The sequence below is a fragment of the Diabrotica virgifera genome, chromosome 3 (genome assembly GCF_917563875.1).
Source record: "Diabrotica virgifera virgifera chromosome 3, PGI_DIABVI_V3a".
NCBI lineage: Eukaryota > Metazoa > Arthropoda > Insecta > Coleoptera > Chrysomelidae > Diabrotica > Diabrotica virgifera.
The window spans coordinates 47,498,961-47,518,978 of record NC_065445.1 but is presented as its reverse complement, the minus strand read 5'-3'; the positions used below and the strand labels follow the sequence as shown (position 1 = coordinate 47,518,978).

General features: G+C 34.4%; 1 protein-coding gene across 1 annotated transcript in view; it reads left to right on the top strand.

The window, feature by feature from the left end:
• The first annotated feature begins 17,687 nt into the window (after window positions 1–17,687).
• LOC114325813 (ATP-binding cassette sub-family C member 4) overlaps window positions 17,688–20,018 on the top strand; it is a 92,778-nt gene continuing 90,447 nt past the window's right edge. Inside the window, exon 1 of the mRNA XM_028273938.2 lies at window positions 17,688–17,837. The gene's annotated coding sequence lies outside the window, so the exon portion shown is untranslated. The remainder of the gene's footprint in view (window positions 17,838–20,018) is intronic.

Sequence of the window (20,018 nt, the reverse complement as noted above, 5' to 3'; positions counted from 1 at the left end):
AAATTTCTTCCAATCTTTATCTAATATATTATTTTCTTACTCTATATTTTGTTGTATTTTAATTTTTTAATTCCACAAAAATCAAACTAATTTTATTATTGTTTGTGAAATATTGTTTAAACAATTGCATATGTTTAAAAATAATAAACTTTTATTATTTAAGTTAAAACATATGAACAAAGAAAGTTTTTGCTAATAAAAGTGTTATTTCAAAGGATAGAGTATGTCATAAAATGTCATAAAAATTAAAATGTATCAATCATTATCAAAGGTCATTGGAATGCCCAATCATAGCAACCTATCCGCTGTCCTGCGCGTAGCACCAATAATTAATGTTTATTTAAAAAAATTCCTGACACCGTGGTGTTAAGCGATTTTAATTTTGCAAAATTGCAAATGAAAGGTACAGTGCACTTCTATATGCAAAAAAAATTTCAACTTGCTATCTGCTTCATTTTCAGTCCTGTAACATTTTGAAAAAATGCATTTTTTTACGAAAGCTGGATTGCAAAATTTATTTTGCAAAATCTATTGAACCGATCTTAATGAAATTTACAGTATTGTTTTACTGTATCATAAAATTTTTCAGGGTGAAATATGAAGGTCCTAAGTGTAGCATAAATGGTTGAAAAACGTAAAATGCGAATACTTGTTTTTGTATGTTTTTTTCACAATTATTGCTATTTTGCAACAAGGGTGACTATTTCTTAAATTTTTAACCATTTCTGTATTGTAGGAAATTTAATTACGCAACTTTTATGTCAGTACAACTTTTCTCGGAAATGAATACTTTTAAAGTTATAATCAAAAAACCAAGAAAAAAATCGAATTTTTCCTTAATTTTTTGACATTTTGATTATTTAAACAATGTTCCGGATCTTTTTGAGAGGGAGGATAACTCAAATATTATTATTTGATTTATTTTCAAGCAATTTCTGCAAAAAAATTTGAGTCACCTCTCAACGTCCAAATGTACTAATATTTTTACAGATGCTCCCTGGTCTAATATTACAAAAGACAACAGAACATGACAAGAGAACTAAGAACTATGTGTTTCTAGCATCTCGCGAGGATTTAAATTCCACATCCTTAGGGAGCGTTCAAGTATTACGTAACGCGATTTTTGAAGATTTTTGACCCCCCTCCCCCCCCTATGTGACGCACTGCAATGGGCGTTTAACTATTGCGTAACGCAATTTTTGACCCCCCCCCCCCAACCTGCGTTACGTAATACTTGAACGCTCCCTTAAAGGGGTATATGACTCGGTTAAATTCGTTATAATATAAATCTTGAATAAGTTTGGCGATTTTGTTCCACATTGTTTTAATCACTGGTTCTTTATAGTCTTCACCATTACACCTCTTCATGTTGAATGCCCAGTTTTAAAATGAGGGCCAATTTTGGGACAGTAGTATCTTGTTCCAGTTTGTAACCCCTTTCATGACAAAATTCTTGGAATTTCTTCCAAATTGAATTGATGCTAAGTAAAGTATTCTTACTTGCATTTGCTGTAATTTCTATGTTTATTTCTTCCACGGATGCAGAATCAAAACGTTTACTTTCGTTCATTTTATTAAATGTGACAGTTGTCAAAACTAGAAAACGTCACAGTTGAAATATAGTTTAGTTATAGTTATAGTTTTAACAGAAGTTGTTAAAAAATTTTTGAGCATTTATCAATGTTCAAGGGTTATTCGGATAGAAAATTTTTTGCTGGTTATGAAAAAAAAAATACAGCAGAAACAATTTATTTAAATGTGCAATTAACAATTCTTCCACCGTCCGATTTCCATCTTAATTCATATTTTCTATCATTGCAAAAGTCCATAAACGCTTTCCATACAAATTTTTTACTGTAAACAGTATTCTTTGGTATATTTGATTCGATAATTTCATTAATATTCTCATCAGTATTACAACCAAATCGTGACATTTTGAAATATTGAATATTTGAAATAGTCCTGTCGCCAGGGGGGGTACAACGGCCTCGTTAATTCAGATGGACTTACCCAAGTTTTTTTTATGTATTTTGACCCGTAGAACACGAATTTTTTGGGTAACAGTTGATCCGGATGTCGATAAGATTGTTATAGACCAAGAACTTGAGGAATCAAATAAAAGCGATTTTTGGCAAAACAAGACAATATTTTGTATTTTTTGGGTCATTTTTAGCAAAAAATATTTCTACAAGTTTTTTAGTAGGATGCACAGTTTTCGAGATAAACGCGGTTGAACTTTCAAAAAATCGAAAAACTGCAATTTTTAAACCCGAATAACTTTTGATTAAAAAATAAAATAGCAATTCTGCTTAGCGCCTTTGAAAGTTCAAGTCAAATTATGTCGGTTTTGATTATTTGCATTGCTAAAAATTTATTGTGTTATTGTTAAACAAAGCTACAAACAACTAGTGCGTGAATGATGTTTCTATGATTTCTCATTTAAAATCGAACGAGTAGGTAGAATAGGTACTAGTGCAATCAAGACTATTTCTACGTTACATGCGGTAAAACGCATGTAAAAGCACGGGGAACCCTACGTGTTTATAGCTTTGTTAAACAATAAAAAAATAAATTTTTACCAATGCAAATAATCAAAACCGATATAATTTGACTTAAACTTTCAAATGCGGTAAGCAGACTTGCTATTTTATTTTTTAATCAAAAGTTATTCGGGTTCAGAAATTGCAAATTTTCGATTTTTTTAAAGTTCAACCGCGTTTATCTCGAAAACTGTGCATCCTACGAAAAAACTTGTAGAAATATTTTTTACTTAAAATGGCCCAAAAAATACAAAATATTGTTTTGTTTTGCCAAAAATCGCTGTTATTTGATTCCTCAAGTTCTTGGTCTATAACAATCTTATCGACATCCGGATCAACTGTTACCCAAAAAATTCGTGTTCTACGGGTCAAAATACATAAAAAAAACTTGAGTAAGTCCATCTGAATTAACGAGGCCGTTGTACCCCCCCTGGCGACAGGACTAAAATGTCAAAATCGAAATGAAACGAAATGTAGGTATCCATAGCTACATGATTGAGTGAAAACAGCCCATGGGATCTGTTTTCAGTATAATGTTGGTTTTATTGGTTGTATTCAATCAGATGACCACAAATTAATTGATTTCATTGGATTTCTAATTGAGCAAAAAATTTTCACCTTAATTTGCATGTCTGTAGCTTTCTATTGGTCAGAATCTCCTATGAATGAAATAATCACCGTAATTTTCTACAGTAGATAATTCTCAGTATAATTTTAATCTGTTTGGACAGAATTAAACACGTGATCAAATATCTTACTATACGATTGGAAGTTAAAATCATAAAAAAATAATCAGTTTAATTTTTATTTCTGTAGCTTTCTATTGGTCAGAATCTCCTATGAATGAAATAATCAGTAGTAATTGCACAAGAGCTCTAAAATTATCGAATTTTTCCCGAGTGACACTTTGACAGTTTTAATTTCACGACCCGAAGGGGAGTGACCACAAACCATACATACTCGGTATACTGAGTATGTATGGTTTGTGGGAGTGACATTGTGACAGATGGACTTTAGAACTTTCAATATCAGAAGCAGTGTCAATATCTGACAGTTGTTCAAAAACTTCTTTTAAATCAGGCGGAAGTCTACTTTTGTAATCTTTAATATAATATATTTATATGTGTAATGTGAGAGCGTTTTATTTATACAGGGAATAATAACAGTAATTTCACAATTTAGAATACCCGCTACGGGCGCGCGATCTTTCCCCAACACGACTCTACCTTATCGGCATAGTCTACGAGAAGTGTACAGTAAATTGAAGCTGTAATTACAAAGAAAGAAGTATATATGTCTTTGTACTCACTTTATAACGCTTAAAGAATTACGGGATCTGGATTTCAATGCATATTTTTTTTTATAACTCTGGTATCAAAGTTACGCGTGAATTAGTCGTATTGATGACAGTTGGGGAAATGTCCGCGACCCGTGTATAACTAATGCGATACCTAGCGTCGTCACCTGACATCTTTGGTGACCACAATTCGTTAAAAAACTAATTTTCAACCTCACAATTTGTATTTATCGAATAATTTAAAGTTAAGCACATTCGATAAATACAAATTGTGAGGTTGAAAATTAGTTTTTTAACGATATTTTTCCAGAAATACTATTAAGAACTGGGTTTCTAAAAATTCATCGCAATTTATCATTTTAACCCCAAACGGAACAGAAAGGGAAAATATATCATCGTTTGTAAACTAGGAGGAGTAATTCCAGAGGCGTGCGGTCTATGGAATCGGGGGAAGCACCGCTTCCCTATACTTCCATAATATAAGAAAATACATATATTATTAATTAGTATTTAATTATCAACAATGTTTCCCTAATCTAAGTAATCTACATATTATGTAGGCAATAGGCATTGAAACATTATTAAAAATTGATCGCATACGAACGGGCTCAAATATGCACACAATTCAACGATTCAGTCCGCTCCTGACGGAAGCGCATCTCAAAATCGCTGCTTGTCATGCATTTGCCCCGTTCAAAAATTGGCGAGGGTTTGATACCCTCACCCGCTAGTCATGTTCCTTTCACCCGAATTTTGATACCCCTGGAAGCGATCGTCCGAGCGCCTTCCGATTACGAAAACGAGATGCGGAGACTGTTACTGCTGCTATAAGGGTATTCAGGTATTTAGGTACAATGGCTTAAAGAAAATTTCGATTTCAATTTTTTGCTTAATATTATTTTTTTCTCTGATTCTGGCCTTGGTTAACTAGAACCTTTAGCCACGTAATTGTATAACTTATCACTAACTCAGGTGTAATGTGTAGTGTCTGTGTTGAGTAAGTGTCTTGTTACTTTGCAAAGTCGACGTCATTGTCTTTGCAAAGATACGCTAATTGTATCCGAACGTCTGCGGTCCCTCCGGTGAGTACCGATCCCACAAGGACAGAAACTATTTTCATTTATTAATTTATAATAAACGAAAAAATTCCTGACCCTGGTGAGATTCGAACTCACTACCATTCGGAACTTTCGATCCAAAGGTTAGGCGCTCCTACCACTGAGCCACAGAGGGGGTTACTTAATATTTTTACTAATATTTTATTTGACATTTGGGATTTTTCCTTTTACTGATATTTTATAGTACCTACGACATTTTACAGACGAAGTCAAGTTACATTGCATTTTGTATAAGACAATTTGATGACTTATGATGATTAAAAAATGAGCTGTTTAAAATTATTTGGGATAAAGCTGAAAATGTTGGCTTCGAACCTAAAAGAAAAATAATGATGATTGATAATGTCGGCGAAAGAGAGACCTATCGATGATTATACATCAAAATTTTTGATAATATTCTACAACAAAAATGAATTATCACTTTAAAAATTTTAAAGAAATAAAATATGTAGAATTATGTAATTTTAATATGTCTAATTATAATTCATCAAAATCTTCCACAGAGGTATTTAATTCAGTACGATTAAATTATGATTTTTTTTTTTTGATATTCTAGCTTTGCATTCTCAGTTAAATGTCATTTATAAAACACCTGAAATTAGTGATAAAGAAATACTTGGGAATCGGTTGAATTTTTTGAATAAATAAGTCTCTGTGAAGTGGTCAAGTTGTGTGAATTCGTAGGTAGGTACTAACTATCCCAGCTACAAGTGCATCAGTTGAACGAAGTTTCTAAGTATTAAAACGCATTAAAAGTTTTACAATAAATTTCACAAGCGAAGACAGACTTTCCAAGTTAGCCCTATTATCCATTGAAAAAGAGTGCATTAAACAATTATCAGAAAATCCAAAATTTTACGACGATGTTATCGACAAAAAATTTGCACTGGTTGATAGGAGGATAGGGCTCAAGTATAAGTAAATAAATGTCACATTGTTGAAAGTTGTGTGTTGTGGAAGGTGATTCGAAATCGGAATATAAAAACAATTTTTTAAACAAAACTCTTCTTTTTAAGTTTAAAGAAACTAAGCCTGGAGCTTGAGCAAGTAGTACAGATCGATGATAAGTCACTAGATATACTATATACTAAGTCACTATAGAGTCACTAACCTGCATTGATCGGGGTAGGATTTCGTTTGTGAGTCCTTGTATCCAGGACTCCCACATAATAAGCACTTTGCTGAGAGAGAGCCCCTATAGCCCATCAGAGTGCTATCGGAGGGGAAGTGGATAGTATGAAGCATTGGGGCGGGATGGAGTGACGCCCGCTTATGAGACTAAAAGGCGTGTGCATGTCTCTCAGACAGGGTTAAACACTATACCTAATTTTTTGTAGTTCTTGTTTTTAGTCGATATAAGTTACAGGTAATAACATTAGGTATATACCTATTAAGTAGGTATATATTTTGATCTCGACCCTCGTAAGAAAATATTTGTTGAACCTTTATTGAATCGCTTCCTCTACCGAAAATGTCACCGCACGCCACTGAGTAATTCAAATTATATAAGTTATAAGTAAAAAAGGAGTAAAATATCTTTAATAATGTCTTCTGTCACTCTTTCATCTCCCATTTTGTCTCACCCTCACTCGCGTTTCCTTTTTTTATTATCTCTATCATTGGGTGTACTATCACGTTGAAGTTTCCTTTGCTTTGCGTGGCTACCTACATTATATTCTCTGGTATTGTCTCTCCTAGCCTTGTTGTCATATCTTGTTGAAAAATGTTGCAATGGAATATTATGCAATGCTCTATGTCGTCGAGCACTCCGCATTCTATACATGTCATCTTCAGTTTTCCTTATGCGATATTTGTAAGATCTAAGTTAGTCGTGTCCGGTCAGGAATTGTGTAAACAACAATTTATTTTTTTAAACCTATATTGGTACCACTCTTTAATATCAGGAATTAGTGTCTGTTCATTGTACTTTTTCTGTCTGGGTCTCTCATTCTCATTGCCATTCGTTTAGCATTTGTTCCCTTATCTCGGTGTTCACTCGTATTAGGTGGCCGTTATCATTCTCGTATAAGATCTAAGTTCTTTTTCTAGAAAATGAATGGGGACTGTATCTGCAATCACCTGTAGGGTTATCGTCGATGTAGTCTGTCGATGTATTACCGTCAGGATGGGTTTTCTTTGAGTTCTCTTAATTTTTCCTCATATTGTTTGAATCTCAATAAGTTAAACCATACAGGTGCCCCATATTATAGGAGGGTCGATTGTCGAGTGCCCTTTTATAGGTAGGTAAAGTCGGGTCCATAGATATTTCGCCCGTCGGCAAATTCAAACAGATAACATTTGTATTGTTATGAAATTCGAGTAACCGATGTCCCTTTTGTTAAGGCACACGCCGGTATTTTTACAACCGGGTTACTAATTGTAAATCAATCAGTTTAACACTTGAAAATGTATACTTGGGCATTAGTACAGTTAAAATTGTTAGACGATTATATTTAGATGAAATATTAAGCAATAGAATTGAAACTTTTTTCTACTTTTAAGGACAAAAAAGCAAGTTCATTAGCGGAACGTGAATTCAAAATTATTCTGCAGATTATATTTGAAGCAATATTTGATTAAAACATCTCATTTTTGGTGGTAAAAATATATTAAATATATATTAATTTGTCTGGACTAAAGGTGGTAAAAGATGGTCTGGAGTTATATTTTTGTTTGAATTTGCCGACGGGCGATAGATAGATGGTGTCAACTTTACCTACTCGGTCCGCCTACATTTGGCATAATCTGGGTCATGGCAGCGATTCTCTGTTCAGCCTTCTGGACTATATTTACCATGTGTTTCGTGTATCTCAAACTTGAATTCAGGTCTATGTGTATGTCTAGACGTTTAGCACAGTTACCTGGTTCTATAATATTACCACCTAAATCAAAACTCAAAGTTAGTTTCTGTCTTGGTCCCTTTAGTACTACTATATATGTTTGTTACTTTCCAACTCTAGATCATTCTCTATCATCCAACTGCTGACTTTTCTGTAACAACTTGTCACCTTAGCTTCAATATTTTGTAGCTTCGTAGGATTGCGAGGTCGTCTGCATACGCTATGGCGTAGAAGCCATTCAGATGTCTCTTGTGCCCTTCTCCATTGTCTTATATTCATGTTTTTGACGTCATCAATGATGATGACGTCTTTGACGTCATCAAACCATCTCGTTCTGGGCTTTCCTATTTTCCGTCGTCTTCTGCCAGATCTATCCCAAACAACGAACGCCGGGAGATACTTTACCTTTTGACAGTTATCGTTTACGTGTTTTCGCGTGGTATGTTATTGTTCATGTCATCATCATCATCATCATTAGTCTCTACAACTCTATGTGAGTCTTGGCTGCGTTTACTATTTCCCTCCATTGTTGTCGGTCCTGATCAGCTATTTCCCATTGCTGTACTCTCCCATTTTGCGTAGATCACTGGCTACTGCGTCCTTCCATCTCTTTCTTGGGCGACCAACTGACCTTTTTCCATCGGTCCTTTCCCAGAATGTGGCGTTTAGAAGTCTTTCGTCACTTGATCTTAGTACGTGACCCCCCATCGTATTCTGTTTGCTTTAATGTAGCGTACTATGTTTTCATCTCCGTATATTGTCTGCTAGTTCATCATTGTGTCTTCTTCTCCATTCTCCTGTTGTCTCTTCTCTGCAAGGCCCATATATAGTCCGCATTATCTTTCTTTCTTCTTCTTCAGGTGCCATCTCCGCTACGGAGGTTGGCAATCATCATAGCTATTTTAAGTTTTGAGGCAGTAGCTCTAAATAGTTGTTTTGAGCTGCATCCAAACCATTCTCTCAGGTTCTTCAGCCATGAAATTCGTCTTCTGCCGATGCTTCTTCTGCCATCTATCTTTCCCTGCATTATAAGTCGCAGGATGCCATACTTCTCGCCCCGCATTACATGTCCGAGGTACTGTAGTTTTCTTTCTTTAATTGTAAGTTCAACTTCCTTCTCTTTACCTATTCTTCTCAGTACTTCATTGTTCGTAACTCTATCTACCCAGGAAACCCTCATAATTCTTCTATACGTCCACATTTCAAAGGCGTTAAGTCGTCTCATTGTCTCTACATTTAACGTCCATGATTCCAGTCCATAGTATAGTACACTATATACGTAACATTTTGTTAGGCGTACTTTAAGAGCTAATGTTAAATCTTTGCTACATAGGACGTTTTTCATTTTCATAAAATTAGAACGTGCTTTCTCGATTCTGACTTTGATTTCTGCAGTGTAGTCATTATTTTCGGTTATAAGTGTCCCTAGGAGTGTACTTTTTTACTCTTTCGATCTGCTGGCCCTCTACTATCAAGATTTCGTTAGTATTATGGTTGTTTTTACTAATTTTCATAAATTTCGTCTTTTTGATATTGAGAGAGAGTCCGTACTCCCTACTACACCTTACTATTTTACTCATGAGTCTTTGCAGGTCTTGTAAATTATCGGCTATTATTACTGTATCATCTGCATATCTGATGTTGTTAACTAAGACTCCATTTACTCTTATGCCGACTGTTTCATCTTCCAGAGTTTCTCGCATTACCTCTTCAGAATAAGCGTTAAATAATAGAGGTGATAGTATGCAGCCTTGCCTGACTCCTCTCTTTATTTCCATTTCTTCAGATGCTTCTGTTTCAATTCTTACTATTGCTTAAATCTCTTTCATCTAGGTTTTTAGTTTTTAGAATTTCCATGAGTCGGTCATGTTTTACTTTATCAAACGCTTTATTATAGTCTATAAAACAGACGTAAAGAGAACGGTTAACATCCAAACATCTCTGTGTCAGCACGTTGAAAAAGAATAATGCCTCTCTGGTGCCCATTCCATTGCGGAACCCATATTGAGTGTCACTAATATTCAGCTCCAGTTTAGAGTGTATTCTGGCGTGGATAATTTTCAGTAGAATTTTCAAGGTATGTGACATTAAGCTTATGGTTCGGTAGTCACTGCATTCTTTGGGATTCACTTTTTTTGGCAAACACACAAATGCTGATGTCAACATTTCTCTAGGGATGATTCCCGTAGTATAGATAGCGTTGAACAGTTCTACTATTATGTCCAGGTTTTTCTCGTTGACCAACTTTATCAGCTCGCTAGGTAATTCATCTGGACCAGCAGATTTATTGGTTTTCATAGAGTTTATTGCCTGACTAACCTCTGATTTGGTTATCTCTGGTCCTACATCTCCGGTTTGGCTATCTACGGATGTACTAGCTTCTCTCTAGTCATGAAATAGTTCCTCGATGTACTCTTTCCATCGTCGTAGTTTTCGTTCTGTCTCCATTATAATATTTCCGTTTTTGTCGAGCACTATATTTGAGGTTCTTCTATTTCCTATTCCGGCTAGTTCTTTGACTTTTTTTATGTAGGTTGAAGTTGTCATATCTGTTTTGAAGTTCTTCTATTTCTTTACATTTTTCAGAGAAGTAGGTTTCTTTAGCCTCCCTAATTTTTCTTATTTGGTTTTGAAGCTGTTTATAGCGAGTCTTATTAATTGTTTTGTTTTTTCTTCTTTCATTCATCAACTCTAGAATTTCCTCCGTCATCCATTCTTCTTTCTTACATTTGGTTGTTGTAAGTACTTTCTTACTTGGCTCTAATATAGAGGTTTTGAAGAATTGCCACTGCTGTTCTACGTTGCAATTATTTCTTGGGTTTCTATCTAGATTTGTGTTGATTTCACGTTTCAAATTTTCTTTTGTTTCTTCTGACTTAAGTTTCTGTATGTTAAGTTTATTGTTGTTGCGGCTTTTTTGCGTCTTTTTTAGTTGAAGTTGAAATCTAGCAATAAGAAGATTGTGATCAGAAGATACGTCAATCGAGATACATACGAAGATCTTTCTTTCAAGTACCAGTAATTTTGTTGTTTCCCGCTGATTCAGAGTCCATGTTTCGCTTCCATATGTTATTGTGGGACGAATTATTATTGTCTTAAATACTCTTATTTTTGCTGGTCTTGAAAGTATTTTTGATTTAAGTAGGGTCCTTAATGAGTAATATGCCCTGTTTCCTGCAATGATCCTGGCTGCCACGTCCTTTTCATAGTTATTTTCAGATGTTATGATCGCTCCCAGGTACTTAAATTCTTTGACGACTTCAAAATTGTATTACGAGTTGTATTCATTAAGTTATTGTTCATGTGTCTGAGAAAATAAGTGGTAAGTTTTTTTCTTGATAGAAATATCATTTATAAAGTACATAATTATGTGCCCGTTGATTGAGGTATTGAGGATATACCCTCAATACCTCAATCAACGATGTACCTATCTATTTACCATTTTAGACATTGGTAAATTGGTTTTGTCAGACTCTTTTTGTTTTTATCCAATGTTGGATTATGTGGTAAAGTGTAAGGTAGGTATAATAATACAAGCAATAATGATGCTGTAGTTCTAAGTAGGTACAAACCAGTAGCAACATTTTGGAAAATCTAGGTCCGTTTCCGAAACAACCCCAAACAAAAAAGAATTGCCGCAAAAGAAAAACAAAAATCTCGGGTATTAACAGAAACGCCTAACAGAGAAAAACTTAAGATGGAAATTTAAAAAGAATGTGTGTGTACTTTGTACGCACGTAAGAAGTTAATGTACTTCTATTATAATATAATTTCAACGAAATCAATATACCTACTTAACAGTTACAATACAAAAAATTAACAATATTTACCAAAAATGAATAGACTAAGAGCCGCTATAGGTGAAATTTCTTAATCATTTTAGGCACGATGGGACCCTATAACTTAAATAGTAGAACCTAAAAGAAAACGTTTGAACACTGTGCCGTCACTTTTCAGTGGCACATGCGTCGACAGTGGCGCATCAAACTTTCCACTTCTGGACGGGATAAATAAATTAAAAGTTAACAGAACTTACTAACAGAATTATTTTTTTTTTATTTTTTTAAGTTCTATGTGATTAACACATAGGATTCATCGTGATTTTAACCCACCACCCCCTTCCCCCTGCCTCCACCATCAAAAACTTCATTTTTCGTTTTTATTTTTTTTTGGTGGGATGCAATCAATTTTAAAATTTCAAAAAATTCACACGCATAGTTGAGGCTTTTATAAAACACGCCTATTTTTTTTTAGGGTCCCATAGGTAGAGTGTACATAACCTCAAAAAATTAAAAGAGATTTTTTTTTCAAAAAAGCGTATAACTTTTTTTGAGGAATAGCTGCCGGTCTAATTTTTTCTTAATCTTGTGTGTTTTATCAAACACTATATTTTAAATTTTTTTCAGATTTTTCCGTAAGTCTCCCCACCTTCAAAAATCCGAAAAACTGTTTTTGGGGGGTTTTTGGGGATTTTCCCTATTTTATAGACTTCATAATATATCAAATCAATTTTGTTTTTATAGGTTATATGTAACTTGAAGTAACTGAGTTATTTAGAATATTTAAAAATCAGAAAAACACGTTCAAACCCCCCAAAATCCCCTTAAAAAACAGTTTTTTGGATTTTTGAAGGTGACCAACGTTACAGAAAAATCTGAAAAAAATTAGAAATATAGTGTTTGATAAAATACACAAGACTAAGAAAAAATTAGATCTGCAGCTATCCCCAAAAAAAAGTTATATACTTTTTTTCAAAAAAAAAATTTTAAATTTTTTTGAGGTTATTACACTCAACCTACAGGTCTATAAAAAATAGACTTGTTTTATAAATCCCTTAACTATGCGTGTAAATTTTTTGAAATTTTAAAATTGATTGCATCCCACCAAAAAAAAAAAATAAAATCGAAAAATAAAGTTTTTGATGGTGGGGGCAGGGAGAAGGGGGTGGTGGGTTAAAATTACGATGAATCTTATGTCTTAATCCCATAAAACTTAAAAAAATGAAAAAAATTTAATTCTGGTAATTAGGGAGGGTATTTTTTAATTTATGTATCCCGTCCATAAGTGGAAAGTTTGATGCGCCACTGTAGACGCATGTGCCACTGAAAAGTGACGGCACAGTGTTCAAACGTTTTCTTTTAGGTTCTACTATTTAAGTTATAGGGTCCCGTCGTGCCTAAAATGATTAAGAATTTTCACCTATAGCGGCTCTTAGTCTAGAACCAAAACTTAACAATGCCAAATATTAAAAAAAAAAAGAAAAAAGTATGAATCGTCCGGGATTTGAACCCGCAATATCGCGATTTTTTGATCTCTGGTCCAATGCTCTACCAACAAGGCCATCAAGCCGCATGCTAGTTACCTTTCAGATATACATAATTATACATCACGGTGACAAGTGAAATATAAAAATATATGCTTTATTATTTTACGCCCAAGGAAGACAAATCCAAAGACACAAAATTATAATAAAGAACGTTTTAAACCACCTTTTTCAAATTGCGCAAGTTGTATTATTAATATTAATGTTAATAAATGAAATATAAATATTTTGACGTTTCACAATTTGACAATTCACTTTTAACTGCAGTGCCTTAAAAATTTTAATGCACTAGTGCCTTAAAGTAGCATTTTTAACGCTCCTATGCTAAAAAATGCATTTTCAACACGTTTGTAGAAAAATATATTTAAAAGCACTAATATATTCTTTCCACACCTTTTCTGGACTGATACATACATAAATTAAAACATTTTGAAGTATAACTTCAAAAATATAATATGAAAACTATTTAAAAAGGCAGTATAACTATTAATTAACCTTTGTTTGTTGTTTCTCTTCCCACAAATTTTAAAACGCAACAAACATACATAACCAAACCGTCAACCGTCCAAACCACAGCTGCGCTACAGCTGCCATATTGGATAATTTTTGACATGTCATTTGAACATCCAATCAGAACAAAGATATAATGCGCATGCGCCCGGATCGTAGGTTTTAACATATAAAAATTCACTCTCATATCGCGCGTAAACAAGTATAACTTCAAAAAAGAAAATAAAGGCAATATCGTTTAAACAAGCGTCAAAATCGACAAATGGACAAAGAGAAAACCACGAAATTGAAAAAAGGTACAAAAAGGAAGATTTTTGAAGACAGCAGCTCCGAAGATATTTCAGAAAGTGAACTGTGCGATGATGATGAGTGGATGATCTCGTGTGAAATGAAAATGACTTTTGTGTATTACGTAGTGATGGTAGCAAAAAAGACGAAGTATGGAACGTGTTCAATATATTAATAATAAGGATAATCCAGAAGGATTAGATTTTTTAAATATATCTGTAATTTGGTTTCTTGTCTTTTTCTGTATATTTACTTGTCCCTTTAATATTTATGTTCAATAAACTACGTTTTCTTAAGATTATTTTTAAGTTCTATTATCCAACATATTCGCACCATTAGCCGAATAGGTCGGGTAATTCTGCGCGTTACACTAATTGCAAATTTCGCCTCTCGCTGTGTTATTCTTCAACCATTCACTGAATGCAATCAATACCAATGTACCTAGCCTTTGAAGTATATCTTCAAAAAAGTCGGAAACTAAAATAATAAAATAAGAAAATCTACGGTTTCGCTTTGATTAAAATCTGTCTTCCTCCATCCCCCGATAGCACTCTTTCTAGATCTACCTGTTGTCAAGGAGGCTCTGAGGAAGACAGATTTTTACCATCACGGCTCACGGCCGTAGATTCTCGATATAAATTGAAACAATTTACACCGCAGTATGGTTAGAACGCCCTCTAACGGGGAATAAGCGAAATTAATTTCGACTCAATTCAAGTTCTCTGCTTAACCCGGGTATAACCATACCAACAGGCACCGCTAGGAAAACATTCCACTTTGCGGTTCAGAGAACCCATAAGAAACGAGTCTGTGTACTCTATACAGAGTATGGCATTAGTAAAATAATAAAATAAGAAAATCTACGGTTTCGTTTTGATTAAAATCTGCCTTCCTCCATCCCCCGATAGCACTATTTCTAGGTCTACCTGTTGTCAAGGAGGCTCTGAGCAAGACAGATTTTTACCATCACGACCGTAGATTCTCGATATAAATTGAAACAATTTACATCGCAGTATGGTTAGAACGCCCTCTAACGGGGAATAAGCGAAATGAATTTCGACTCGATTCGAGTTCTCTGCTTAACCCAGGTATAACCATACCAACAGGCACCGCTAGGAAAACATTCCACTTTGCGGTTCAGAGAACCCATATGAAACGAGTCTGTGTACTCTATACAGAGTATGGCATTAGTAAAATAATAAAATAAGAAAATCTACGGTTTTCCTTTGATTAAAATCTGTCTTCCTCCATCCCCCGATAGCACTATTTCTAGGTCTACCTGTTGTCAAGGAGGCTCTGAGGAAGACATATTTTTACCATCACGGCCGTAGTTTCTCGATATAAATTGAAACAATTTACATCGCAGTATGGTTAGAACGCCCTCTAACGGGGAATAAGCGAAATGAATTTCGACTCGATTCGAGTTCTCTGCTTAACCCAGGTATAACCATACCAACAGGCACCGTTAGGAAAACATTCCACTTTGCGGTTCAGAGAACCCATATGAAAAGAGTTTGTGTTCTCTATACAGAGTATGGCATTAGTAAAATAATAAAATTAGAAAATCTACGGTTTCGTTTTGATTAAAATCTGTCTTCCTCCATTCCCCGATAGCACTATTTCTAGGTCTACCTGTTGTCAAGGAGGCTTTGAGGAAGACAGATGTTTACCATCACGGCCGTAGATTCTCGATATAAATTAAAACAATTTACATCGCAGTATGGTTAGAACGTCCTCTAACGGGGAATAAGCGAAATGAATTTCGACTCGATTCGAGTTCTCTGTTTAATCCAGGTATAACCATACCAACAGGCACCGCTAGGAAAACATTCCACTTTGCGGTTCAGATTACCCGTATGAAACGAGTCTGTGTACTCTATACAGAGTATGGCATTAGTAAAATAATAAAATAACAAAATCTACTGCGATGTAAATTGTTTCAATTTATATCGAGAATCTACGGCCGTGATGGTAAAAATCTGTCTTCCTCAGAGCCTCCTTGACAACAGGTATACCTAGAAATAGTGCTATCGGGAGAGGGAGGAAGACAGATTTTAATCAAAACGAAACCGTAGATTTTCTTATTTTATTATTTTACTAATGCCATACTATGTATAGAGTACACAGACTCGTTTCATATGGGTTCTCTGAACCGCAAAGTGGAATGTTTTCCTAGCGGTGCCTGTTGGTATGGTTATACCTGGGTTAAGCAGAGAACTCGAATCGAGTCGAAATTCATTTCGGAAACTAAAATGTTAGAAATTTTTGCAATATACCGTAAATTTTCTTAGGTGCGTCAAATGCAACAATCGCTATATCAGCCCCACATTCCCCCGATCAGGATTAATATATTATCTACGATGTATCATAAGTTATTATTATGATAATCATTCTTCTTCTTCTTCTTAACATGTTATACACCAAAGTGCGTAGCCGACTATCTCATTACTAAGGCGTAACCAGGGGGGTGTTTTGGGGTTATAACCCCCCCCCCATTGGGATGTACTTTGAGCTCTATACGCTTAACACCATAGCCCTCAGAGACCTTCCAGTAGTTGTAAGTTGTAACCCCCCCTTAGGATCATCCTGGTTACGCCTATTGGGCGGCTTGATACATTCCTTAATATTCCTTAACCAGGATAGTTGTTTGCGGACGACTCCTCTCCTACCCTCGATCTTCCCTTGTAGGATTAACTGTGGTATTTCATATTTTGCTCTTCTTAATATGTTCCCAAGATAACAAATCTTGCGTTTCTTAATTAATACAAAGAGTTCTCTCTCCACGCTGCGCCGGCTGTCTTAAGGACGTCATCGTTTCGAACTCTATCCACCCACGGTATGCACATCATTCTTCTCAATGACCACATTTCAAATGCTTCAATTTTGTTGATTGATGTTTTTTTAAAGTCCCCATGCCATAGAGCAAGATGGATCATAAATATTATGTAGCACTTGACCATTCTGTAGCGTATTTCGAAATTTAGGTTTTGATTACATAGGAGCGGTCTGGATTTCATAAAAGCTTGTCTTGCCATTTGTATTCGGGTTTTTATTTCATGTTGTGGATCCCATCGGTCATTGATTGTAATGCCAAGGTATTTAAAAGTTATCAGGCATTTTATACGATCGTCACCTATGCATACCTATTATCGGGTCTGGGTCTTCTGGAGGGTTTCTGCTAATGGCCATATATTTCGTTTTCAAAATGTTGATCTTGAGGCTATAGTTTTTACCTATGCAATTCACTTTACCTAATAAAAACTACTGCTGATCTTCCAAATTTTCGGTTATAATCACTGCGTCGTCTGCATAGCGTAGGTTGATAATCATTATCTAAGGTATAATTTATTTCATATTCCTTTTTCAATTTAGGTAGGAACCAGTTTAGTTTCATAAATTTAATATTTATTTCACGTTTTTCAAGTTGAGTAGGTACCTATCGATTTAAGTATTTTCTTAAAATTCGTTTCACTTTGTTTTTTTTATTATAAGAATTCTTTTTTATCCATCAATATTTTGAAAAGTTTAAATATAGGTAGGTAGGTATCTACCTGTAGGTATATTGGCGAAATACGGATCTGGGGTTTTAACCTGAAAATAAAATTGTTTTTCCGAATAAAATCCTGCTTTTTTTTATTTAATATTTATTTTTAATATTATGTAATTGGTCGTAACTGCGGTATTTCACAATATTGCTGTACCTGACCTTGATTATAAAGAATATTTCGTTTTTTAATTAACGATTGTGAATAATTGTGAGTGCAATAACCATTCCCAACGGTGTAACAGATGATTTTCAATAGGAACATAAGTGATTTTTGCACAAGAAAAAAGCAGTCACACGTGAGTGTGCGTTGTGTCGGTGTCGGGTTGTGTTTAGTTACTAATAGTGACTAATGACTAATGAATTTTTAATAGAAGGTAAGTAAGCATGATTTTACAGTTTTGGGTTGGTGTCTTAACACTGAAAGCAAGTACGGGGTGATATCAGTAATCAGTTGTTAGTTCCTTTTACTAAAGATACTCGTGCATAGAAGTAATACATACAGGGTGATTCATTAAGAATGTCCAATCTCTGAGTTGTAGATTCTAGACCTCAAAATATTAAGATTTAACCCAATTCACTTAAATAAAATGTGCCTCGTTACTGAGTTACAGGGTGTTTTATTTAAAAATTTAATACTTATTTCTTACCCAGTACTTTAAAACTATTTGACACATCGTTGTCATACGTACTTGACAGAGAGTGTAGGTAGGTACTGACGGTACTGTACACCCTATTAAATTATGATAAGCAAAGTTTCTGGCTACTACCAGTGGCGTACGACAGAAAACAGTATATGGTTAATCCTTTCCAAATTCTACGCCACTGGCGAAATTGCTATTTTAGCGCAATATTTAGATTCTCCAATACTTTCTATGTAAATTATATACCCTTCATTCGTAAAGATAGAGTCATTAGTTTTAAAGATATTTGAAGTTGAAAATCAAATGACACAGTTATTTTGAATAATGTATTGTGCAACTTCATTTTTAACTTCAAATATCTCGAAAACTAATTATTTTATCGTTACGAATGAAGAGTATATTATGTACATAGAAAGTATTGGAAAATCTTAAAATTATGCTAAAATATCAATTCCATCAGTGGCGTATAATTTGGGAAGGGTCAACCATTCACTTTCCCCTGTACGCCTCTGGTAGTAGCCAGAAACTTTTATTTAAAATAAATTAGTAGGGCGTAGAGTACCTACACTTTTTGACAAGTATGATAAGGATATTTCTTTATATAAGGAATTTTAAAGTACTGGGTACAAAATTTTTTAAAACTTTTAAATCAAACATCCCTAGTACATAAATATTAACTATTATATTTATAACCAGGACTTTAAAAGTATTTGACATATCCTTATCAGACTTGGCAGAAAGTGTAGGTACTGTACACCCTACTAGAATATGTTAAATAAACCCTTCTGGCTACTACCAGAGGCGTACGATGGGGGAAAGTGTATGGTTGACCCTTCCCGCATTCTACGCCACTGATGGAATTGTTATTTTAGCATAATTTTTAGATTCTACAATATTTTCCATGTAAATAATATACTCTTCCTTCGTAACGATAACATCCTTCCTTTTTGAGATATTTGAAGTTAAAAATGAAGGAGTACAACACATTAAATAAAAAATAGCTATGCTGTTTCATTTTCAACTTCAAGTATCTCGTAAACTAATGACTTTATTGATACTAACGAAGAGTATATTATTTACATAGAAAGTAATGAAGAATCTAAATATTGCGCTAAAATAACAATTCCGCCAGTGGCGTAGAATTTGGAAAGGGTCAACCATTCACTATCTCCTGTCGTACACCTCTGGTGGTAGCCAGAAACGTTTGTTTATCACATTTTCATAGCGTGTACAGTACCTACAGTTTCTGCCAAGTACCACAAGGATATTTTAAATAGTTTTAAAGTCAGTGGTCAAAATAGTTATTAAATTTTTAAATAAAACCCCCTGTAACTCATTAACGAGCCACATTAACGAGCCACATTCAGAAGTGAATTGGGTTAAATCTTAATATTTTAAGGTCTAGAATCTACAGCTTAGAGATTGGACATTCTTAATAAATCACCCTGTATATGTAAAATACTAACGCTCCTTTCACACACAAAGAATTTTGACGTTCGCTGGTTTTGACGTACGTTAACGTTAAGAATTGATTGTCTTTTCACACAAGACGTCACTGCCGCCGTATTTCAGTCTTCATCGAGTCGTTAACCTTATAACCTTATAAAGAGAAATAAGAGGGACCGACTCCAAAAGATTGGAAGCATTTGAGATGTGGCTATTGGCTCCGTGCGTCTCCCCTCTACGTACAGTCACGTGATACGCTGTCAGATTTTGTAAGGACGTTTTAACATTGAGTCTTATGGGATTATTTTGTTAAACTTGAATATTTTATTTTGTAGTGATAATAACAGAATACCATTGTTAGAATTCATTAGTTATTAATTTATACTGTAATTTATAGTGCAACAAAATATTTTCTTTTTCGTTAATAAATATTTATTGACATAAACTGCGATAGTGAGGTTATGCATA